Source organism: Lissotriton vulgaris, chromosome 12, assembly GCF_964263255.1.
Source record: "Lissotriton vulgaris chromosome 12, aLisVul1.2, whole genome shotgun sequence".
Classification (NCBI taxonomy): domain Eukaryota; kingdom Metazoa; phylum Chordata; class Amphibia; order Caudata; family Salamandridae; genus Lissotriton; species Lissotriton vulgaris.
The window spans coordinates 327961614-327987481 of NC_141700.1; positions in this window are offsets into that span (position 1 = coordinate 327961614).

Sequence of the window (25868 nt, forward strand, 5' to 3'; positions counted from 1 at the left end):
CATGGCCCCCCTTCCCTGGGCCACTTTTGGCCCCGGGGACCACATTCTCCAGGGCATGGGCTCTTTTTAAAAAAATGTAAGGGGAGGGGGCCAAGTGGCCCCCCTTCCAGGCACTATTGGCCCTGGGGACCCGATCCCCCGGGGCATGGCCTCTTTTTAAAAAATAAATAAATAAAGGGTAGGGGGGCCGAGTGGCCCCCCCACGGGTCACTTCTTGCCCCGGGGACCCATCCCCCTGGGCCGGTCCTCTGTGTTGGGGTCCAAGGATGGAGCCCCAAAGCCCCAATGGTCCGAGCCGGCTCCCCGTCCCCTGCGGGAGCCGGCACTGCTTTTGGACAAGAGGAGCTGCAGACATGCAGGGTGGGAGACGTGCTCCTGCCTTGCCATAACAAACAGCAATGTCCTGGGTGTGGGCACCCCAGGACATTGCAGGAGCCGGACCTGGGGGGAGTTGGTCCCCATTATCATAAAGGGCTCCATGAGGGGGACTGCGCGGCCCTCCTCCAACATGTAAATAGCCTAGGGAGGTGGTGGTCCCAATAGGTGTGTGTGTGTGTACCAATAACATCAATTCTGATAAAGAAATATTCTATTATAAACTAAAATAAACCATTTAAAAATCTTCAAGCTTGAACTTAAGTGAGTGCAAAAGTAAGGAAAGTTTTGGATAGCGGAGGGGTTAAAAATGACTATTCCAAATTCCAGTGAGTGTAACAGTAGGGAAAGGCTGGGATTGCGGAGGGATAAAAATTACTATTCCAACTCCAGTGAATGCAACAGTAGGGAAAGTGCTGGATAGCGGAGGGGTAAAAATCACTATTCCCAAGCCAGTGAGTGCAACAGTAGGGAAAGTGTTGGATAGCGGAGGGGTAAAAATTACTATTCCCTCTCAAGTGAATGCAACAGTAGGAAAAGTGTTGGATAGCGGAGGGGTAAAAATGACTTTTCCCACTGTGCAACAGTAGGAAAAGTGTTAGATAGTGGCAGGACAAAATGTACTATTCCAACTCCAATAATAATAAAAGTAGGGTAAGTGTTGGATAGCGGAGGGGTAGAAATTACTATTCCCACTCTGGTGAGTGCAACTCTAGGGAAAGTGTTAGAATTCAGAGGAGTAACAATTATTATTCTCTCTCCAGTCAGTTCAAAATTAAAAACGAACTAAATTATGACAACAATAAAAATATTTTAAAAACGAAAAAAATAAAAATATACATAAATATGTTAAAAATGCCCCCAAAAAATATGTATTATTTAAAAAATGAAAACAATATTATAATGTTAAATACATATAATAAGCAGAAGGGCCCCACGCAGCACTCGGTGAGTGTAGAGGGGTGAGCTTTGGTGCAACAGAGGCTCAGGGCTGGGGCTTCTCAAACTCCGATGTACAGCTTCAAGGGTCACTTGTGGGCTGCACGGTCAGCGTCTCGTGATCTTTCCAAGATGGTGGGCCCCACGCTTCCGGTCGCCTCCACGGGTCTCAACTCTGCAGTGACTGTGGATCGGGCTATTAGAAGGCAGGCAAGCTTGATCTTGTCGATCTCTGTTGCTCGAGTTCCGGTAGGAACTGCGACAAAGCAAATGTCGAGGTGCTGGATGGTGCCTGTTTGCACAGGGTGGTCACTCCTTGACCACAAGGGAAATTCTTCAGTCTTCTACGTCGAGTAGGATGTCGAAGGGTCCAGATTTTCATTTCAAATGTTTCATCAGGATAATCTGAGTGCGTTGGCACTGCTCCCATTCTTATACCAATCTAGGGGGCTGGATTACCTGCTAGGCCCCCTCCTATGGGTGGGACCCAGGAAGGGAGTGGTTACACCCCTTTCCCTTTGTCCAGGTCACACTGGGACTGGGGCTGGTCTGCCCCAGGACCGGTTTGACCGGATTATGCAAGGGGAAGCCTTGTGCTCCCCAGGCACTGTCTGGTTTCTTTCAAACCTCCCTGCTACAATACACTATCTCCTGTCTGGGGTGGTGTGACACCTCCCTGCGACAGGAAAGCCTTTGTCCAGGCCTCCTCGGCTGACTTTTGGTCAGCAGCAGGAGGTCAGACTCGTGTCTCTGGCAGAAGCATCCATTTTGTGGTGCTGAGGCTCCTTTTAAAATCAACTGCGTTTTAGCAAAGTAGCATGTTGTCTCCCTCTAGAGGGGTGGAATGCTATCCCCGTTGACAGGACTGTCGAGGGGATAGTATTCCAAATCGTATGACACCTCACACGACATGTTTTGATAAAGCTAAACCAAAGTTAACATATAACTGCGAGGATTATAATGCACTTAATAGTATATGGTATGGCATTATCCCGGAACAGCTTAGGGAATTGGTCCCGACAGCTGCAGACAGGCTCAGCTCATGCTAGAGCACCATCTCACATAAAACCACGCACTCTGCCTCCAGGATTGTTAAGGCTTGCCATAGGAGTGGCTTATAGGTTTATATGTGTCCAGATAGGTTTAGATATAGGCATACTATATTTAAGCAAGGGGTGATTACACCACCTTGCCCCAGCCGAGTGATCAGCCAGTTGTGCCAATTTTAGATAGCCAGCCAGGGGTGGCAAAAGTTATGCTGCAGCCCCTGGTAGGCCTTGGATGCACCTATGCCCTGGGCACCTATAGTGCTCTGTACAGGGGCTGATAAGGTGACCCAAGCCAATCTAGTTATGCACCTAGGGTACATGGAATCCATTTTACAGAGAGAGCAGATAGCCTTGGGCCCTGATTAGCAGGGAACCAGGCCAACTAAGTCGAAAACCAGCTAAACACAAGGCAAAAAATCTGGGGTAACCATAGTCAGGTAGCCACCTTCCTACACTCCCCCATTTCTATCCCAGGTATGTTCCATTGAGCAGGGGGTCGCTCAGGGTTTGGCTATGAGCCCCACATTGTTTACCTTTATGTTCAGTCACTGGCTGTGGTCGCCATGCAGTGGTACCTTTCAATGGTCTCTTATGCGGACGACATGCAGCTAGTGGTTGCTTTAGCAGAAGGTTCTACCCTGAATGCCTCTAGGTTCAGAAGCGGCCTGACGGCGGAGGCGGATTGGATGACTTCTAACTATTTGCAATTAAATGCAAATAAAACTGATGTTTTGCTAGTTGGCAAGAATGCTAGCCTTTGGGGTGAGCATTGGTGGCCGAATGCTTTGGGCAAGGCCCCGGAACCTAAGAAGGAATTCAAGAACTTGGGGGTGTGGATGGACTCCTCTCTTAGTTTTTGCATTCACACTAAAAAAGTGGCAGGTACATGTTTTGGCCTTTTACGAGGTCTTAAACCCATCCTAAAATTATTTGACCCATCAACGCGCCAGCTGATAGCCTTGTCGACTATTCTTTCTCGCCTGGACTATGCTAGTTCCTTGGTATTGGGGGCTAACCAAGCAGAGATCCTCCCGGTGCAGCGTTTTCAAAACGTGGCGGCCAGAGCCTTGGTAGGTCTTCCACGGTTCCGTCCTATTGCCGATACCATCCGGAGACTTCATTGGCTCCCTATGGCGGAGCGGATTGAATTCAAAACTCTTTGTCTTTCTTTTAAGATCCTGAAACTTGCCATACCTAATCTACTCTGTAACTTGTTGACCCCGTATGTTCCTACCCGTGCACTGCGTTCCCTGGGACAGCCCTTGGTCACCGTTCCTCGGGTGAAGCGCTGCCGAGCGGGAGGACGTTACTTCTGATACCTTGCAGCCAAACTATGGAACTCAGTGCCGGTTCACATACGGGGACTGGAGGATCTGCTTGATTTTAGGAAGGCTATTAAAACTTACCTCTTTCCTCTAATATAGTTTATTCTGCAGCTGCTATGTTAAGCTTTCCGTCATTGCAATTAGTTCTTTCTCTCTGTTGTTGGAAACGCCGGGATGCCCCTTTGCTGGGGCAGCTGAGCGCTATATCAGCTTCTATAACATAACATAACATTAGGGTCATAGGAACATTACCTCCCAGTGACCCCTGTATATATTCATTTTAATACCCACTAGGTCCCCGCAAATAAAGGGATACCTGGGGAACATAGTAGGATTTTTATCTTTAGAGCCCCTGGCCTACATCTCCTAGGCGCTCGCTGAAATACGGTTGAGCCCACCATGACCTTTGGGAGTCAGGGTGAACCTGATGATGAAGCATGACACCAATAGGGTGTGTGAGGGTTAATTAACAAACTCCAGCTTTGTGGCGCTTACTGGAGGTACCTGGTGAGCTAGTTGGCCCCCAGGGACCCTCAACTTAGAACATGCCAGGGGTGTGTTTGCAGAGTGGTGCAGGGAGGGGATAGGGCCTCCAACTATATGCTGGCTTTTTTTTATATATATATTTTTGGAAGGGGGGCTGTGTTGCCCCCTTCTTTTCTTATTTTTGGGGACCTGGGCACCCCATAAAAACAGGAAGGGGGCACGCGGCCCCCCTCCTAAGGCTGATTTCGGCCCCGGGGACCCATCCCCCGAGCATGGCCTCCTTTTTTAAAATATATTAAGGGGGGCCGCATGGCCCCCCTTCCCTGGGCCACTTTTGGCCCCGGGGACCACATTCTCCAGGGCATGGGCTCTTTTTAAAAAAATGTAAGGGGAGGGGGCCAAGTGGCCCCCCTTCCAGGCACTATTGGCCCTGGGGACCCGATCCCCCGGGGCATGGCCTCTTTTTAAAAAATAAATAAATAAAGGGTAGGGGGGCCGAGTGCCCCCCCCCCCCACGGGTCACTTCTTGCCCCGGGGACCCATCCCCCTGGGCCGGTCCTCTGTGTTGGGGTCCAAGGATGGAGCCCCAAAGCCCCAATGGTCCGAGCCGGCTCCCCGTCCCCTGCGGGAGCCGGCACTGCTTTTGGACAAGAGGAGCTGCAGACATGCAGGGTGGGAGACGTGCTCCTGCCTTGCCATAACAAACAGCAATGTCCTGGGTGTGGGCACCCCAGGACATTGCAGGAGCCGGACCTGGGGGGAGTTGGTCCCCATTATCATAAAGGGCTCCATGAGGGGGACTGCGCCGCCCTCCTCCAACATGTAAATAGCCTAGGGAGGTGGTGGTCCCAATAGGTGTGTGTGTGTGTACCAATAACATCAATTCTGATAAAGAAATATTCTATTATAAACTAAAATAAACCATTTAAAAATCTTCAAGCTTGAACTTAAGTGAGTGCAAAAGTAAGGAAAGTTTTGGATAGCGGAGGGGTTAAAAATGACTATTCCAAATTCCAGTGAGTGTAACAGTAGGGAAAGGGTGGGATTGCGGAGGGATAAAAATTACTATTCCAACTCCAGTGAATGCAACAGTAGGGAAAGTGCTGGATAGCGGAGGGGTAAAAATCACTATTCCCAAGCCAGTGAGTGCAACAGTAGGGAAAGTGTTGGATAGCGGAGGGGTAAAAATTACTATTCCCTCTCCAGTGAATGCAACAGTAGGAAAAGTGTTGGATAGCGGAGGGGTAAAAATGACTTTTCCCACTGTGCAACAGTAGGAAAAGTGTTAGATAGTGGCAGGACAAAATGTACTATTCCAACTCCAATAATAATAAAAGTAGGGTAAGTGTTGGATAGCGGAGGGGTAGAAATTACTATTCCCACTCTGGTGAGTGCAACTCTAGGGAAAGTGTTAGAATTCAGAGGAGTAACAATTATTATTCTCTCTCCAGTCAGTTCAAAATTAAAAACGAACTAAATTATGACAACAATAAAAATATTTTAAAAACGAAAAAAATAAAAATATACATAAATATGTTAAAAATGCCCCCAAAAAATATGTATTATTTAAAAAATGAAAACAATATTATAATGTTAAATACATATAATAAGCATAAGGGCCCCACGCAGCACTCGGTGAGTGTAGAGGGGTGAGCTTTGGTGCAACAGAGGCTCAGGGCTGGGGCTTCTCAAACTCCGATGTACAGCTTCAAGGGACACTTGTGGGCTGCACGGTCAGCGTCTCGTGATCTTTCCAAGATGGTGGGCCCCACGCTTCCGGTCGCCTCCACGGGTCTCAACTCTGCAGTGACTGTGGATCGGGCTATTAGAAGGCAGGCAAGCTTGATCTTGTCGATCTCTGTTGCTCGAGTTCCGGTAGGAACTGCGACAAAGCAAATGTCGAGGTGCTGGATGGTGCCTGTTTGCACAGGGTGGTCACTCCTTGACCACAAGGGAAATTCTTCAGTCTTCTACGTCGAGTAGGATGTCGAAGGGTCCAGATTTTCATTTCAAATGTTTCATCAGGATAATCTGAGTGCGTTGGCACTGCTCCCATTCTTATACCAATCTAGGGGGCTGGATTACCTGCTAGGCCCCCTCCTATGGGTGGGACCCAGGAAGGGAGTGGTTACACCCCTTTCCCTTTGTCCAGGTCACACTGGGACTGGGGCTGGTCTGCCCCAGGACCGGTTTGACCGGATTATGCAAGGGGAAGCCTTGTGCTCCCCAGGCACTGTCTGGTTTCTTTCAAACCTCCCTGCTACAATCCACTATCTCCTGTCTGGGGTGGTGTGACACCTCCCTGCGACAGGAAAGCCTTTGTCCAGGCCTCCTCGGCTGACTTTTGGTCAGCAGCAGGAGGTCAGACTCGTGTCTCTGGCAGAAGCATCCATTTTGTGGTGCTGAGGCTCCTTTTAAAATCAACTGCGTTTTAGCAAAGTAGCATGTTGTCTCCCTCTAGAGGGGTGGAATGCTATCCCCGTTGACAGGACTGTCGAGGGGATAGTATTCCAAATCGTATGACACCTCACACGACATGTTTTGATAAAGCTAAACCAAAGTTAACATATAACTGCGAGGATTATAATGCACTTAATAGTATATGGTATGGCATTATCCCGGAACAGCTTAGGGAATTGGTCCCGACAGCTGCAGACAGGCTCAGCTCATGCTAGAGCACCATCTCACATAAAACCACGCACTCTGCCTCCAGGATTGTTAAGGCTTGCCATAGGAGTGGCTTATAGGTTTATATGTGTCCAGATAGGTTTAGATATAGGCATACTATATTTAAGCAAGGGGTGATTACACCACCTTGCCCCAGCCGAGTGATCAGCCAGTTGTGCCAATTTTAGATAGCCAGCCAGGGGTGGCAAAAGTTATGCTGCAGCCCCTGGTAGGCCTTGGATGCACCTATGCCCTGGGCACCTATAGTGCTCTGTACAGGGGCTGATAAGGTGACCCAAGCCAATCTAGTTATGCACCTAGGGTACATGAAATCCATTTTACAGAGAGAGCAGATAGCCTTGGGCCCTGATTAGCAGGGAACCAGGCCAACTAAGTCGAAAACCAGCTAAACACAAGGCAAAAAATCTGGGGTAACCATAGTCAGGTAGCCACCTTCCTACACTCCCCCATTTCTATCCCAGGTATGTTCCATTGAGCAGGGGGTCGCTCAGGGTTTGGCTATGAGCCCCACATTGTTTACCTTTATGTTCAGTCGCTGGCTGTGGTCGCCATGCAGTGGTACCTTTCAATGGTCTCTTATGCGGACGACATGCAGCTAGTGGTTGCTTTAGCAGAAGGTTCTACCCTGAATGCCTCTAGGTTCAGAAGCGGCCTGACGGCGGAGGCGGATTGGATGACTTCTAACTATTTGCAATTAAATGCAAATAAAACTGATGTTTTGCTAGTTGGCAAGAATGCTAGCCTTTGGGGTGAGCATTGGTGGCCGAATGCTTTGGGCAAGGCCCCGGAACCTAAGAAGGAATTCAAGAACTTGGGGGTGTGGATGGACTCCTCTCTTAGTTTTTGCATTCACACTAAAAAAGTGGCAGGTACATGTTTTGGCCTTTTACGAGGTCTTAAACCCATCCTAAAATTATTTGACCCATCAACGCGCCAGCTGATAGCCTTGTCGACTATTCTTTCTCGCCTGGACTATGCTAGTTCCTTGGTATTGGGGGCTAACCAAGCAGAGATCCTCCCGGTGCAGCGTTTTCAAAACGTGGCGGCCAGAGCCTTGGTAGGTCTTCCACGGTTCCGTCCTATTGCCGATACCATCCGGAGACTTCATTGGCTCCCTATGGCGGAGCGGATTGAATTCAAAACTCTTTGTCTTTCTTTTAAGATCCTGAAACTTGCCATACCTAATCTACTCTGTAACTTGTTGACCCCGTATGTTCCTACCCGTGCACTGCGTTCCCTGGGACAGCCCTTGGTCACCGTTCCTCGGGTGAAGCGCTGCCGAGCGGGAGGACGTTACTTCTGATACCTTGCAGCCAAACTATGGAACTCAGTGCCGGTTCACATACGGGGACTGGAGGATCTGCTTGATTTTAGGAAGGCTATTAAAACTTACCTCTTTCCTCTAATATAGTTTATTCTGCAGCTGCTATGTTAAGCTTTCCGTCGTTGCAATTAGTTCTTTCTCTCTGTTGTTGGAAACGCCGGGATGCCCCTTTGCTGGGGCAGCTGAGCGCTATATCAGCTTCTATAACATAACATAACATTAGGGTCATAGGAACATTACCTCCCAGTGACCCCTGTATATATTCATTTTAATACCCACTAGGTCCCCGCAAATAAAGGGATACCTGGGGAACATAGTAGGATTTTTATCTTTAGAGCCCCTGGCCTACATCTCCTAGGCGCTCGCTGAAATACGGTTGAGCCCACCATGACCTTTTGGTAGTCAGGGTGAACCTGATGATGGAGCATGACACCAATAGGGTGTGTGAGGGTTAATTAACAAACTCCAGCTTTGTGGCGCTTACTGGAGGTACCTGGTGAGCTAGTTGGCCCCCAGGGACCCTCAACTTAGAACATGCCAGGGGTGTGTTTGCAGAGTGGTGCAGGGAGGGGATAGGGCCTCCAACTATATGCTGGCTTTTTTTTATATATATATTTGTGGAAGGGGGGCTGTGTTGCCCCCTTCTTTTCTTATTTTTGGGGACCTGGGCACCCCATAAAAACAGGAAGGGGGCACGCGGCCCCCCTCCTAAGGCTGATTTCGGCCCCAGGGACCCATCCCCCGGGCATGGCCTCCTTTTTTAAAATATATTAAGGGGGACCGCATGGCCCCCCTTCCCTGGGCCACTTTTGGCCCCGGGGACCACATACTCCAGGGCATGGGCTCTTTTTAAAAAAATGTAAGGGGAGGGGGCCAAGTGGCCCCCCTTCCAGGCACTATTGGCCCTGGGGACCCGATCCCCCGGGGCATGGCCTCTTTTTAAAAAATAAATAAATAAAGGGTAGGGGGGCCGAGTGCCCCCCCCCCACGGGTCACTTCTTGCCCCGGGGACCCATCCCCCTGGGCCGGTCCTCTGTGTTGGGGTCCAAGGATGGAGCCCCAAAGCCCCAATGGTCCGAGCCGGCTCCCCGTCCCCTGCGGGAGCCGGCACTGCTTTTGGACAAGAAGAGCTGCAGACATGCAGGGTGGGAGACGTGCTCCTGCCTTGCCATAACAAACAGCAATGTCCTGGGTGTGGGCACCCCAGGACATTGCAGGAGCCGGACCTGGGGGGAGTTGGTCCCCATTATCATAAAGGGCTCCATGAGGGGGACTGCGCGGCCCTCCTCCAACATGTAAATAGCCTAGGGAGGTGGTGGTCCCAATAGGTGTGTGTGTGTGTACCAATAACATCAATTCTGATAAAGAAATATTCTATTATAAACTAAAATAAACCATTTAAAAATCTTCAAGCTTGAACTTAAGTGAGTGCAAAAGTAAGGAAAGTTTTGGATAGCGGAGGGGTTAAAAATGACTATTCCAAATTCCAGTGAGTGTAACAGTAGGGAAAGGGTGGGATTGCGGAGGGATAAAAATTACTATTCCAACTCCAGTGAATGCAACAGTAGGGAAAGTGCTGGATAGCGGAGGGGTAAAAATCACTATTCCCAAGCCAGTGAGTGCAACAGTAGGGAAAGTGTTGGATAGCGGAGGGGTAAAAATTACTATTCCCTCTCCAGTGAATGCAACAGTAGGAAAAGTGTTGGATAGCGGAGGGGTAAAAATGACTTTTCCCACTGTGCAACAGTAGGAAAAGTGTTAGATAGTGGCAGGACAAAATGTACTATTCCAACTCCAATAATAATAAAAGTAGGGTAAGTGTTGGATAGCGGAGGGGTAGAAATTACTATTCCCACTCTGGTGAGTGCAACTCTAGGGAAAGTGTTAGAATTCAGAGGAGTAACAATTATTATTCTCTCTCCAGTCAGTTCAAAATTAAAAACGAACTAAATTATGACAACAATAAAAATATTTTAAAAACGAAAAAAATAAAAATATACATAAATATGTTAAAAATGCCCCCAAAAAATATGTATTATTTAAAAAATGAAAACAATATTATAATGTTAAATACATATAATAAGCATAAGGGCCCCACGCAGCACTCGGTGAGTGTAGAGGGGTGAGCTTTGGTGCAACAGAGGCTCAGGGCTGGGGCTTCTCAAACTCCGATGTACAGCTTCAAGGGACACTTGTGGGCTGCACGGTCAGCGTCTCGTGATCTTTCCAAGATGGTGGGCCCCACGCTTCCGGTCGCCTCCACGGGTCTCAACTCTGCAGTGACTGTGGATCGGGCTATTAGAAGGCAGGCAAGCTTGATCTTGTCGATCTCTGTTGCTCGAGTTCCGGTAGGAACTGCGACAAAGCAAATGTCGAGGTGCTGGATGGTGCCTGTTTGCACAGGGTGGTCACTCCTTGACCACAAGGGAAATTCTTCAGTCTTCTACGTCGAGTAGGATGTCGAAGGGTCCAGATTTTCATTTCAAATGTTTCATCAGGATAATCTGAGTGCGTTGGCACTGCTCCCATTCTTATACCAATCTAGGGGGCTGGATTACCTGCTAGGCCCCCTCCTATGGGTGGGACCCAGGAAGGGAGTGGTTACACCCCTTTCCCTTTGTCCAGGTCACACTGGGACTGGGGCTGGTCTGCCCCAGGACCGGTTTGACCGGATTATGCAAGGGGAAGCCTTGTGCTCCCCAGGCACTGTCTGGTTTCTTTCAAACCTCCCTGCTACAATACACTATCTCCTGTCTGGGGTGGTGTGACACCTCCCTGCGACAGGAAAGCCTTTGTCCAGGCCTCCTCGGCTGACTTTTGGTCAGCAGCAGGAGGTCAGACTCGTGTCTCTGGCAGAAGCATCCATTTTGTGGTGCTGAGGCTCCTTTTAAAATCAACTGCGTTTTAGCAAAGTAGCATGTTGTCTCCCTCTAGAGGGGTGGAATGCTATCCCCGTTGACAGGACTGTCGAGGGGATAGTATTCCAAATCGTATGACACCTCACACGACATGTTTTGATAAAGCTAAACCAAAGTTAACATATAACTGCGAGGATTATAATGCACTTAATAGTATATGGTATGGCATTATCCCGGAACAGCTTAGGGAATTGGTCCCGACAGCTGCAGACAGGCTCAGCTCATGCTAGAGCACCATCTCACATAAAACCACGCACTCTGCCTCCAGGATTGTTAAGGCTTGCCATAGGAGTGGCTTATAGGTTTATATGTGTCCAGATAGGTTTAGATATAGGCATACTATATTTAAGCAAGGGGTGATTACACCACCTTGCCCCAGCCAAGTGATCAGCCAGTTGTGCCAATTTTAGATAGCCAGCCAGGGGTGGCAAAAGTTATGCTGCAGCCCCTGGTAGGCCTTGGATGCACCTATGCCCTGGGCACCTATAGTGCTCTGTACAGGGGCTGATAAGGTGACCCAAGCCAATCTAGTTATGCACCTAGGGTACATGGAATCCATTTTACAGAGAGAGCAGATAGCCTTGGGCCCTGATTAGCAGGGAACCAGGCCAACTAAGTCGAAAACCAGCTAAACACAAGGCAAAAAATCTGGGGTAACCATAGTCAGGTAGCCACCTTCCTACACTCCCCCATTTCTATCCCAGGTATGTTCCATTGAGCAGGGGGTTGCTCAGGGTTTGGCTATGAGCCCCACATTGTTTACCTTTATGTTCAGCCGCTGGCTGTGGTCGCCATGCAGTGGTACCTTTCAATGGTCTCTTATGCGGACGACATGCAGCTAGTGGTTGCTTTAGCAGAAGGTTCTACCCTGAATGCCTCTAGGTTCAGAAGCGGCCTGACGGCGGAGGCGGATTGGATGACTTCTAACTATTTGCAATTAAATGCAAATAAAACTGATGTTTTGCTAGTTGGCAAGAATGCTAGCCTTTGGGGTGAGCATTGGTGGCCGAATGCTTTGGGCAAGGCCCCGGAACCTAAGAAGGAATTCAAGAACTTGGGGGTGTGGATGGACTCCTCTCTTAGTTTTTGCATTCACACTAAAAAAGTGGCAGGTACATGTTTTGGCCTTTTACGAGGTCTTAAACCCATCCTAAAATTATTTGACCCATCAACGCGCCAGCTGATAGCCTTGTCGACTATTCTTTCTCGCCTGGACTATGCTAGTTCCTTGGTATTGGGGGCTAACCAAGCAGAGATCCTCCCGGTGCAGCGTTTTCAAAACGTGGCGGCCAGAGCCTTGGTAGGTCTTCCACGGTTCCGTCCTATTGCCGATACCATCCGGAGACTTCATTGGCTCCCTATGGCGGAGCGGATTGAATTCAAAACTCTTTGTCTTTCTTTTAAGATCCTGAAACTTGCCATACCTAATCTACTCTGTAACTTGTTGACCCCGTATGTTCCTACCCGTGCACTGCGTTCCCTGGGACAGCCCTTGGTCACCGTTCCTCGGGTGAAGCGCTGCCGAGCGGGAGGACGTTACTTGTGATACCTTGCAGCCAAACTATGGAACTCAGTGCCGGTTCACATACGGGGACTGGAGGATCTGCTTGATTTTAGGAAGGCTATTAAAACTTACCTCTTTCCTCTAATATAGTTTATTCTGCAGCTGCTATGTTAAGCTTTCCGTCGTTGCAATTAGTTCTTTCTCTCTGTTGTTGGAAACGCCGGGATGCCCCTTTGCTGGGGCAGCTGAACGCTATATCAGCTTCTATAACATAACATAACATTAGGGTCATAGGAACATTACCTCCCAGTGACCCCTGTATATATTCATTTTAATACCCACTTGGGGCCCGATGTAGGTAGGGCTTTACCGATCGGTATCGGCCGAAAATACCGATTTTTGGCCCTTACCGATCGGTAAACAGCCATCGAGATGTAGGGGACCAAAAACAGAACGAATCGGATAGAAAACCGATTCGGAATGTGTACCGAATGTGAAAGAATCCGATACGTACATACCGAAAATCGGATATGTAACGAATCGGAAAAACACCGATTCGGTTACAAAGACCGAATCGGTCCATGTACCGAATCGTTAGTGACACCGAATCGGAAAATCACCGATTCGGTCCCACTACCGATTCGTTAGCGACACCGAATCGGAAAATCACCGAATCGGTCCCACTACCGATTCGTTAGCGACACCGAATCGGAAAATCACCGAATCGGTCCCACTACCGATTCGTTAGCGACACCGATTCGGAAAATCACCGATTCGGTCCCACTACCGAATCGGAAAAAATACCGATTCGGACATGATCCGATTCGGAAAACATGCCGATTCGTATAAATCTCCGATCGGGAAATTCCCCGATTCCGACAGTTGGGGAGATGTAGGGAGGCACAGAAACACCGGAATCGGCTCAAAATCGGTAGAATTCACTCGGTATTTACCATGGATTGCAATCAGGTGGTAACCAACTCCAACCCATATAAACAGTCCCAAAATGCATTGCAACTTGCAGGATGGCAGCTTTCTATGTCATTGCGAGGCGGCTACGGCTACAGCAGGAAGGACTGAGGGAATGGCTAAGAAATGAACAGGTCTACAGACAGAGGATAACCCTGTTCATGCTCACTGAGGCTGAGATCCTACAGAGATACAGGCTGGACTCTGACACCATACTTGAGCTCATCAGGGACCTTAAGCCATACTTGGACCACCACACCCCAAGGGCACACGCCATCCCTGCGCACGTCCAGGTGCTATGCAGCCTACACCTGGTAGCGTCTGGCAGCTATCAAAGTGGAGCAGCAGCAGCAGGAGGGGTGAGCCAGAGCAGCCTGTCAAGGTTCTTCCACATATTCCTTGACGCCATGATAGACAGGATGGACCAATACATCTCATTCCCTGCAACCCACGCAGAACTGCTACAAACCAAAGCGGACTTCTACCAGATGGCACACTTTCCCCAAGTCATCGGTTGCATAGATGGCACGCATATTCCGATTTGCCCACCAGCGGACACCGAATACATATACCGCAATCGGAAATCGACACACACCATCAACGTGCAGGTGATCTGCAATGCCAAGTGCACCATCACAGACCTGGTAGCAAAATTTCCAGGGAGTACCCATGACTCCTATATATTCCAACAGAGCGGCATATATGCACGGCTGATGGCTGGCGATTTTGGAGAAGGATACCTCCTAGGTGAGCCACATCATCAGACCCCCATAACACATAGTAGGTAGGTGTAATACATGTATGCATGTGTCTAATGTGACCCCTTTCTCTTCCAGGCGACAGTGCATATGCCCTCCGCTCATTCATACTCACCCCCTACCTCAACCCCTCCACACCCAGCCAAAGGAGGTATAACCGTGCCCACATACGCACCAGGAATGTTGTTGAACGGACCTTTGGCATCTGGAAAAGTAGATTCAGATGCCTGCACAAGAGTGGAGGTGCAAGGCAGTATACCCCCATCACCTGCTGCAAGATCATAGCTGTATGTGCAATGTTACACAACCTTGCGGTCAAGAAGGGCACTGAGGTGGAGTTGTCTGACTACGAGGACTATGACGACGACGAAGCTGTGCCACTGACACAGCCAGCTGGGGCGTGTACGCCATGTGATGGCAGATACAGACGTGAGGAGATCACTGAGAACTATTTCTGACTGAGTACAGATGCAAAGACAGCTAAATGTTGGTTGGAAAATAAACTTTTTAATAGTGATGCACCACAGTTACATCACTGAAGTGCATAAAAAAATGGAGTCTGTCAAAACAAATAAAGTCCAGGCTTCTGGTATGATCACCCCCCCTTGCCAGCCTATTTTTTGGCCCGCTTTCCAGACCCACTGGGGTGTCCCTCGGCCCCCTCCGAATGGCCAGCAGCATCAGCGGAGCGCCTGGTGCTCCTCCTTGGCTCTGATGCAGCGCTGGCCGGGCTGCTGCGGCTGCTGCTGTCACCAGCATCACCCAGGTCCAGGGCAGGATTGGAGGCGGCGTTCGATATTAACATGGCCTCCATGGCCGTGGTGATCTTGGCCATCCCCCTGGTCAGCTCTGCAGTATGCTGACTCTGCACCGACTCCTGATTTGCGCTACGCTGGCACAGCTGTGCAGTCGCCGCTGCAAGGCGGGCCATGGCCCGGTTGAGCACCCGGGCATCCCTCCTGCGCGCAACCTCATGCTCCTCCTGCCTGGCAGAGGAGTGGGTGATGGCAGTGGTCAGCCTGCCCAACCCTGCTGCCACCTCCTTGTTGCTGTCCACAACAGCCTGGAACCCCTTCACCAACTCCCCCATCTGCAGGTTGTGCTGCAGGAGCTGGCGTTGGCAGGCCATGGTGGATCTGGCCTGTTGGCGCTGGATTTTCACCATCTGGCCCTCCAGGCCCAGGAACACACTGCCCTCCCGTGCTGGTGCAGCAGTGGTGGTGGTGGTGGTGGTGGTGGTGGCACGGCGTCTGGCACTGCTGCCTCCGGCCTGCTGAGTGGGCTGGGGTGCCACTGGTGGTGGTGTGGTGCTGGCCGGTCCCGGAGCCCCTGCTCCCAGGACAGGTAGGACGGGTGGCAAGGCCACGGTTGTGGCAGGAGATGTTGTCGGCGGAATGGTCTGCCGTGTTGGGGAGTTGGATGGGGAAAATTCCAAGGGGGGTGAGCTGGGCAGTACTGGGGAGTGCACTGCCTGGAAATCAATCACCAGGACTCCCTCCATTCCAAGCCCTGGGGTGTCTCCTTCCTCATCCTCTTCCTCCTCCTCCTGGCCAGGCTGGCTGGTGCTCGGCCCTGCCACTGCAGTATGTGAAGTCGTAGCTCCCTCTGCTGCCACAGTGGTGCCGCCTGATGGTGCCCCTAGGTACAAAGAAGCATTTGTAAACTGAGTGCCGATGTATTACAGTCAGTACAATTATGGCATTCCACATGTCCTTGCATCTCCTTACACCGTGTCACACTGTTTCCTGTCTTGTGATTCTGCACTGACATATTTGGCTAACTCCTGCTGACTACATGTACCATGATGCTTGTCTCTTGTATGTTGGTGACAGTACAGTGCTGGTGTTTGCCTATGCATTGTGTATAATGGGGAGGTGTCTGGTAGGGTGTGTCATGATGCGCATGCTTCTTACCTGTAGCTGTGGCCATCGCTGTGCTGTCCAGGGTCCCGATCCCTACAATGCTCTCCCTCTCGATGGTGCTGGAGACAATTTCCTCCAGCTCGGTGAGGGGTGGCGCCGGGTTCTTGCCTCCTCCGGTGAGTCCTGCCTGCCTTTGGAGGTCGGCCAGCTTCCTCTTGGTGAGGCTGCGGAGGTCATAGAACCTTTTCTTAAGTTCCTCAATGGACCTGGGGGTGACTCCAGCAGCATTTACCTTCTGGGCGATCTCTGCCCACAATCGCCTCTTGGTGCTGTCTGGCACGTTGAGGGACAGCTTGCCAAAGAGCTGGCGGTGCACCCTCACCACCTCCTCAACCAGCACCTGTAGTTCTGTGGTGGTGAATTTGGGCTTCCTCTTTTGGGAGGACTTCTGGCTTCCTGCCTGATCTGCCATAATCTCTTGCTCCTGCTCAGTCTGCAACCTCCTTCTCCCACTGCTGCTAACTGTGTGTTGGGCTCAGGCAGGCTTTCCAGAAACTTCTAGAAACTTCTTAATTGGCTGCACCTGCCAGGGTTGCCACTCCCTGTTTGGGTGGGGGAGGGGGAGCCACCTCATTGGCTGAATCGCCTATTGCCGAGTCTGGTTTTACCGATTCGGTAAAATCCGAATCGGTAAAATCCGATTCGGTAAAATCCGATTCGGTAAAATCCGATTCGGTATTATCCGAATCGGTAAAAGCCGAATCGGGTCATGCAATGCATTCCTATGGGCTTTTTCGCCATGGGTCTATGATTGCCGAATCGGTTTTTACCGATTCGGCATTTACCGAATCGGTATTCGCCGAATCGGAAATATCCGATTCGGTGGTAGCCGATTCGGTATTTTCCGATTCGTTGTTGGCCGATTCGGTACTTTCCGATTCGGACCGAGCTGAATCGGAACGTACCGAATCTCATTACCGATGCCGACCGAATCGGTCTTCAGTCGGTATTTATTTCCTACATCTCGTTTTCCGATTTCAGAATACCGATTCGGCCCGCCTCGGTATTTTGAAATCGGAAAATCCCGTTTACCTACATCGGGCCCTTGGTCCCCGCAAATAAAGGGATACCTGGGGAACATAGTAGGATTTTTATCTTTAGAGCCCCTGGCCTACATCTCCTAGGCGCTCGCTGAAATACGGTTGAGCCCACCATGACCTTTTGGTAGTCAGGGTGAACCTGATGATGGAGCATGACACCAATAGGGTGTGTGAGGGTTAATTAACAAACTCCAGCTTTGTGGCGCTTACTGGAGGTACCTGGTGAGCTAGTTGGCCCCCAGGGACCCTCAACTTAGAACATGCCAGGGGTGTGTTTGCAGAGTGGTGCAGGGAGGGGATAGGGCCTCCAACTATATGCTGGCTTTTTTTTATATATATATTTTTGGAAGGGGGGCTGTGTTGCCCCCTTCTTTTCTTATTTTTGGGGACCTGGGCACCCCATAAAAACAGGAAGGGGGCACGCGGCCCCCCTCCTAAGGCTGATTTCGGCCCCGGGGACCCATCCCCCGGGCATGGCCTCCTTTTTTAAAATATATTAAGGGGGACCGCATGGCCCCCCTTCCCTGGGCCACTTTTGGCCCCGGGGACCACATACTCCAGGGCATGGGCTCTTTTTAAAAAAATGTAAGGTGAGGGGGCCAAGTGGCCCCCCTTCCAGGCACTATTGGCCCTGGGGACCCGATCCCCCGGGGCATGGCCTCTTTTTAAAAAATAAATAAATAAAGGGTAGGGGGGCCGAGTGCCCCCCCCCCCCACGGGTCACTTCTTGCCCCGGGGACCCATCCCCCTGGGCCGGTCCTCTGTGTTGGGGTCCAAGGATGGAGCCCCAAAGCCCCAATGGTCCGAGCCGGCTCCCCGTCCCCTGCGGTAGCCAGCACTGCTTTTGGACAAGAGGAGCTGCAGACATGCAGGGTGGGAGACGTGCTCCTGCCTTGCCATAACAAACAGCAATGTCCTGGGTGTGGGCACCCCAGGACATTGCAGGAGCCGGACCTGGGGGGAGTTGGTCCCCATTATCATAAAGGGCTCCATGAGGGGGACTGCGCGGCCCTCCTCCAACATGTAAATAGCCTAGGGAGGTGGTGGTCCCAATAGGTGTGTGTGTGTGTACCAATAACATCAATTCTGATAAAGAAATATTCTATTATAAACTAAAATAAACCATTTAAAAATCTTCAAGCTTGAACTTAAGTGAGTGCAAAAGTAAGGAAAGTTTTGGATAGCGGAGGGGTTAAAAATGACTATTCCAAATTCCAGTGAGTGTAACAGTAGGGAAAGGGTGGGATTGCGGAGGGATAAAAATTACTATTCCAACTCCAGTGAATGCAACAGTAGGGAAAGTGCTGGATAGCGGAGGGGTAAAAATCACTATTCCCAAGCCAGTGAGTGCAACAGTAGGGAAAGTGTTGGATAGCGGAGGGGTAAAAATTACTATTCCCTCTCCAGTGAATGCAACAGTAGGAAAAGTGTTGGATAGCGGAGGGGTAAAAATGACTTTTCCCACTGTGCAACAGTAGGAAAAGTGTTAGATAGTGGCAGGACAAAATGTACTATTCCAACTCCAATAATAATAAAAGTAGGGTAAGTGTTGGATAGCGGAGGGGTAGAAATTACTATTCCCACTCTGGTGAGTGCAACTCTAGGGAAAGTGTTAGAATTCAGAGGAGTAACAATTATTATTCTCTCTCCAGTCAGTTCAAAATTAAAAACGAACTAAATTATGACAACAATAAAAATATTTTAAAAACGAAAAAAATAAAAATATACATAAATATGTTAAAAATGCCCCCAAAAAATATGTATTATTTAAAAAATGAAAACAATATTATAATGTTAAATACATATAATAAATACCTACAAATAATATATGAAATAAAATAAAAAAAACAATTTCGAAACAAATAAATAGTTTTAATTAAAAATGATTTAGAAACAAAAACATTAATTATTACATAAATTAACTTTTTTATTTCCTACCTTATAACACAAGACAATGCACAACACACATCGAAACTAAAAAACATGTACTTCCTCAACTAACATAATTAATTACCAATTAAAGAAATATTATTCCTTAAAAAAGAAAACACTCATTCTGCATCACACGTAAAACGAGGGAAACGCCTCAGTGGAATGTTTTTGTGCAGGAAGGTGTCCCTACTGCACAAAAATGATCCTGTCTGCATTGGCGCTAGGCAGCACATAGCGCGCCAGCACAAGGAGTGGGCAGGAATGTTCCCTATAATGGTAAATATGGTGCATTCCTGCTCTCCACCTGTCACGCAATGCAAAGTATCAAGGTGTGTTGCTGTGCTGCGTTGCGTGACATTTTGATAAATCTCCCCCACAATGTTTTGCATCGCAGAAGTCTTGTGACAAGTTACACCTGCTCCTAGAAGACATATTTTCAGTTGGTACCAAGGTTCCGGAGTGGGTTAGATGGCATCCACTCCTGGGCCTTGTTCCCGATTAAGAACAGGGTGCAAGGGGGTGGTAGGTCACCCACTTCTCTGAACCTTGTATGGGTTGTGATGAACCTTCTTAGTCCATTCCAGTGAGGGACAGGAGAGAAAGGTCTTTCATCTTTTGCCAACTTGTCAAAAAAGGCTGGGCAGAGATATTCATAAGTGTGTGGGCTTATCAACCCACATGTGAATTAGTGGAGTATCATATATTCTGCCATGCAGCTTCTGTTTTTTCTTTTCTTTTATTTCTCCCAATATTTGTGAATATTGAGAGGGAAATCATTGTGAGCACCCATTGCGCATGTACAGAATTGTGCATGTACACTGCTCTTACTTTTAATCTCTAACAGATGGCATCACACATGGCATTATTGACAAAGTCATTGGTGAAGTCACATATTAGCCCATCAAAGGCACAATGATGACCTCTGATAAAATAGAATAGTGGTTGTCTCAGGTTCAGACATTTGGACAGGCCCCCTTCTCCCAACAGCCCAGGATGGGCATTTCACATAAATATTGAATCAAAAATGTTGGCTGACCATATTTCATGGTCAAAATATCATGACTACAAAAACAATCAAAATATTAAAGGTAAGCAATATTGAAGAGTATTGTGTACTTTATTAAGTTCAGATGTGGTATTTTAATGTATTTTGTATGCTTCTATTTTATTAGACATGTTTGGATTTTTTAAAATTATTATTGCAATGTATATGTTTCTGATATTCTGGGTTGTGGAGGCTGTGGGTGGATAAAGGTATTTTATTTATATGAATTAATTGTATTACATTCATTTGTTAATTATGAACTATTTTTGTTATTTATGTGTACAAATATTCAATACATTTTATTTTATATTTTTATTTTGGGTTTATTGAGATATTGGTTGGGTGTTATTTTTTTGATTAATGATGATTACGTTGATAATTGTCTTATATATTTTAATGTTATTTATATGTTTAGCACTGACATGCCCCTTGATAGGTAATTGTTGCATTCTATAAATGCCACATAACAATAACAATGTTTAATTTTTATTAATTTTCCTAATTTAAGGTTAATATGTTAACATTATGTGTGTTGGTGTGAAAGTTGTTGTAGGGTCAGGAGATGTACATCACCTAAATTATAATCACAATTTCTAATTTATTTGCAGTCAATAATGAGAGTTTGGTATGAGTTAAGGAGTTTTATTATCCAACATTTTTGTAACTCATCCTTATTAGATCACAAGGTAATTCTTATTCATTTCAATAATAAAAAATGAACTGAAATCGATAATCAAATATTATTCAGTCAAATTATCATAATAAAATGCATTATGGATGTTCCATAAAGGAAAACAATCCCTATTCTAGTAATCAGGAGAGAATGATGTCAATCAGAACCCATAAAGGGTTATAGTTCGATAAAGGGGGAGTTTAAATATAAAGCTTTGGCATATGAAGCCGCTAAATAAATCAAAAATCATTCAAAGAAGAACTACCCATAAAGAGAACTTCTTGAAACTCAATAGTGTCTAAAAGCGAAGTGGAATAAGGGCAAAAAGAAGTTAGTAAACGATTGTCAGCCTACTCTAGGAACAAGCACTATTATACACAACACATTATGAAGCTTTAGCAACATGTTGCTTCTTCCATCTCCTGTCAGCTAATCAGCTTTCGATGCTCCTATAGGGACAAGATCACTCCTCTTCTCACAGGAACACAATACTCCGCAGACAGCAATGTTAAGTTTGCAAATAAGTTGTATCAACAAGTTATTGTCTGTCATTTTCTCATTCAGGTCTACTTTGCCACATATGAACTGCATTTATAAACTTTGAATATATCAAATTGTGTCTATGTAGCAGTTGAAACATCAATATAACGAAAAGAAAATATTTAGCACATCCATGTATTCTCTTTAGAAAAGTTGCATCATTATGGAGGACAAAAACAAATCATGAGTTAACAGTGATCTATTTGTAAGTAGAAACATTTTGCAGAATCAAATTAAAACATTTTAATGCAACTAATATTTATTATCAAAAAACATGTTGATGGAGAGGTCATGAAATAAACATTTTATGCACGTCTCAACATTTCTAGTCAGTTCAGCTTTTCAAGCAATTTAGCTTTAGCCATTTGAGCCCTAGTATGAGTAAATATTGTTGCTTACTACAATTTTAGCATTTAAACACATTTTACTTTTCATTAAAGCCTAGACGTTAATTCTACACATTTATTATAAACTATATTATTTTCTCCATAATATTGAAATGCCTCTACAATTTCAATTTATATTGCTGATTTACACCTGAGTTTACGTTTGTGAACAATGAACTTGACATATAAAATGCATGCACGTACTTAGGAAATATGCGTACTTTTACATTAAGTTTTTATTAATATTTTCTTATTTGTCTAAAAACTGCTTTCTTTCAAATATGGCTCGTTCCTAAACACAACCTGTCACAGTGAGAAAAATAATTTCACTCATCACAATATTCAGGACCTATTGAGGCTCACCGCTACACAGCGGGACAGCCCACAGTATTATGACTGCAGCCGTCGAACCACCATGAGATCACCGCCACTGCTGGGATCAAGGATCCTGCCGGGCTGACGGTCTTTCACCGACAGAAATATGCTAGCGGTGCCGCAGCTGGAACTGCTGAGCATATTCCAAGTTGCCATTTCTCCGCCCTGCCATGAAATGGGTGGCGGACTGAAACCATACATGGCCCCCTGCCGATTTTGTATTGGGGGTACATGCGGGCGACACATGTAGAGCCCCCCTGAATTTGCATCCCCCTTACTGCATGGTGTGACATATATGCCACACAGTCTAGGAAGATGCAGTCGGCACTCTGACTGCGGCGGTCTGCATGATAGGCTCTTCTATGAGCCTAGCAGACCAACGCAGTCAGACCGCTGCAGGTACAACTGCCAGAAGAGGATTTAACTCCTTATATGGCAGGCGGTTACACCATGGTTTTGGCAGTCCTACAGCGGATGGCGTGTTGCACCATCCGCTGTAGGACCGATAGAGTCATAATCAGGCCCTTTGACAACTTATAACTTGATCATTCCAATAAAGTGCATGTATGCAAGTAGAAAATGCATTTCAAAATGCTTGGTAATTCCTCCAAAGTATTTACCTCAACTGCATGGCATCCCTCTGAAAACGGTCAGAACACTCACTTGCGTCAGGTTCAAAGGAATGGGCGTAGCATACTAGTAGTAAATATAGATCTCACATGCATGCATTTAATAGTGTTTCATGCTTTCCAAATCATCCATAACGTATACATTCATATGTCCCTAAATTTGTAAAGCAAAAGTCTAATCTGCCTCTTTCAAAGCATAGTGAGTTTGCCCTCTTATCACTCCTACCCCTTTGGGTTTTTTTTCCCAGAATTTTATGTAGTTGGAATTAGAGCACTTTACATAAGCTTCAGTTGCATTACAGATAGACACTTTCTTTTCTGCTAGGCATGAGGAGATTTAGGGGCTCATTACGTTGGCGGGTGGATTTGTACTGCCCATCACCGTAGCAGTGATTGGGTCCAACCGCCATGCGTATGGCAGTCCCGCCTATTTAATTATCGTGGGACCGCCACAACTGCGGTCGGATTTTGCACTTTTAACATTGAGGCGGTGGCTGCTGACAGCAGCACCACTGCGATATTGAAAGGAGAATGCTATGCATTTCACTGCACTACGTGGCAGGCACTACACTGTGCCTGGCACTGTCGGGATCTATCTAGGACCCCGATCAATATTGCGACCTTATGCCCCTATACGGCTCTAATCAATCCATACCCCTATAATGGCATAAACGATCAGAGCCATATTTCAGAAACTAGCCTCTGCAGCTCATTACAGTATATGACACAGCAGAAGCCACTATCTAAGATTCCTAGATTACACACCGAGTTCTTTCAACAGATAAAACCCCCAGAAACCTGGGAAAGCCCCGCTTGCTATGTTTTGATTAGTAATAGAACTCTAATGAGCACTGTAAGAACGACCGGTTCTTAGTGACATCTTTATTGACGTCTTGTGTCCAAAAACTTACGTCAAACAAGGCACCTTCCAGGTATAAATAATACCAACGTTTCCTTAAGCAAACACAGCGGTGGTGATAGAGAATACAGGAGCAGAACAGCTGTCCCTTGCAGAGCCCAGCAGATGCGAGAAGCCCACGGACGCTGCCCCTCCTCCTCCTTGACGCGCTGAGAAAGACGCTGTCTTTTCTCCTGCCAAGAAAATCCAGCTCCGGCTTTTCTAGCCTACCCTTGCGGGTAACTGGGATATCGAGTCCTGAGGGGAGATACCAGACCTCCAACATTCTATTCCAGAGGTACAGTGTTGACTAAACCCTTAGAGAGAATTCTTGAAGCAAACCCTTGGCAAAACCAACTTAACTTAAACTGCTACTTACTTACTCCCTCCCACGTATTAGGCTTAGGTCAGGTACACTGGGGTAGGCGTAGTTAGAAGCACCAGTCGAGTACGTTAGTCAAATGTATATATGAATGTATATATTTTATTAATTTTAACCATTGTATGGCTAAGAAACCATATCAATGCTTTTACAGTATTATTTTGCAATCCTCCTTTTACTGTACGCACTTTTTATAATAACAAGTCTTGCAATTGTGGCAATTCATTTTTCTTGCATGAGAAGAAAGACTGTTCAATAAATAATACCTTTTATTGAAAACGCCCGTCTCTCTATTCTCTGCATCCTGGTGAAAGTAATCTGCACAACTGACTGAGTGAAATAGCTGTCTATTGTTTCACACGACTCTAGAGATTGACACTTATTCTAAGGAGCAAAGTTGTCATGTTTATGCGGTTGTTGGAAAACTGAATCCCTTCTTGTCTGAGCCAGGGGAGCTAACCACTTCCTATTCAGTCAAGAAAGTTTCCAGTGACCTCTGAGCTAGTTGGTACAAACCCAATTAAGTTCAACATAGTCAGTAGAGACCTGGAAGACCGCACTTCTACGTCTACACTGCTGTTTATGTTATTCCAATGCGCAGGGCCTATAGGGAAAATAGGAACTACACTACATGGCGCCCAACGTTTGGTAAGGCGATAAAACTAACGCAAGACGTTAGAGTAACCCATTCGTGCTTTTTCACACAGACCCTTTCTCCCGTAAATACTCCAATAGACGTCTGGAGTGGGTGAAACGTTAAAATCCGCCGGAACTTAGTAGGAAGAGATTCCTATGTAAAGCTCTGGTTTATTCAACGTTGAAGGACACAGTGTTCCAAAATATTGTGCACCTAATATTTGTCCTACTTGAAACCTGATCTGCAACAAAAGACCTTCCTGACAGTAAAATGTCAGAAGAAAACAACGGAACCACTGGAGCCGCAGTAAATGCGACTCAACAGGGTTCCGATGAAACAGGGATTTACCCACCGGGTGCGATAATCATCCCGGGCAACATAAGAAAAACTATAACGTTAAAACTTATAGAAAATGGACTGACCACACAAGGTGGCACAGTCGTCTTCGTGATAGAGGCACACGAATATCGGCAGACAGAGGTATTCTATTCTTGGATGAAATTTCCAGCGGCAAACGCTGTAACACACGAGTTCCACTATTACAAAATAGAGGATCCACTGGAAGAGTACGCTCCTTTCAAGGAGATTGAAATCCCATTAAAATACCAAGAGCATTTGCTCTGGTTTAAAGGCGCCCTAAAACACAATGATCATATTACCAGGCACGGTCCACAAGGTAGACCAGGAGCAACGTGGCCGGTTCTAGCCAGCTACACACCACATCCGGATATTACAAAAATGTCGAAAGAAGAACCTCAGCTAAACAGCAAAATGAGGCAGACAAATTAATTCGTCTCCAGAAAAAACATATTCGAACTGAACTGCACGGCCACTTTTTACTTAAACATCTAAAAGCAGGGACTATCCCTTGGGGCCTTCAGTTCAAAAACATTCCGGTCATCTTTGTAGAGGACACAGACTACAAAAAAGGTTTTAGTCAAATAAATACTAAGTGCAGCAGAGATTTAATGGAGCATACCATAGAGACAGCACAACGCATCTGCAGCCAGGAAGAGAGAGAAATAGAGGACCTGATCAAAACTATTAATGATAATCAAACTACCACTGAAGCGA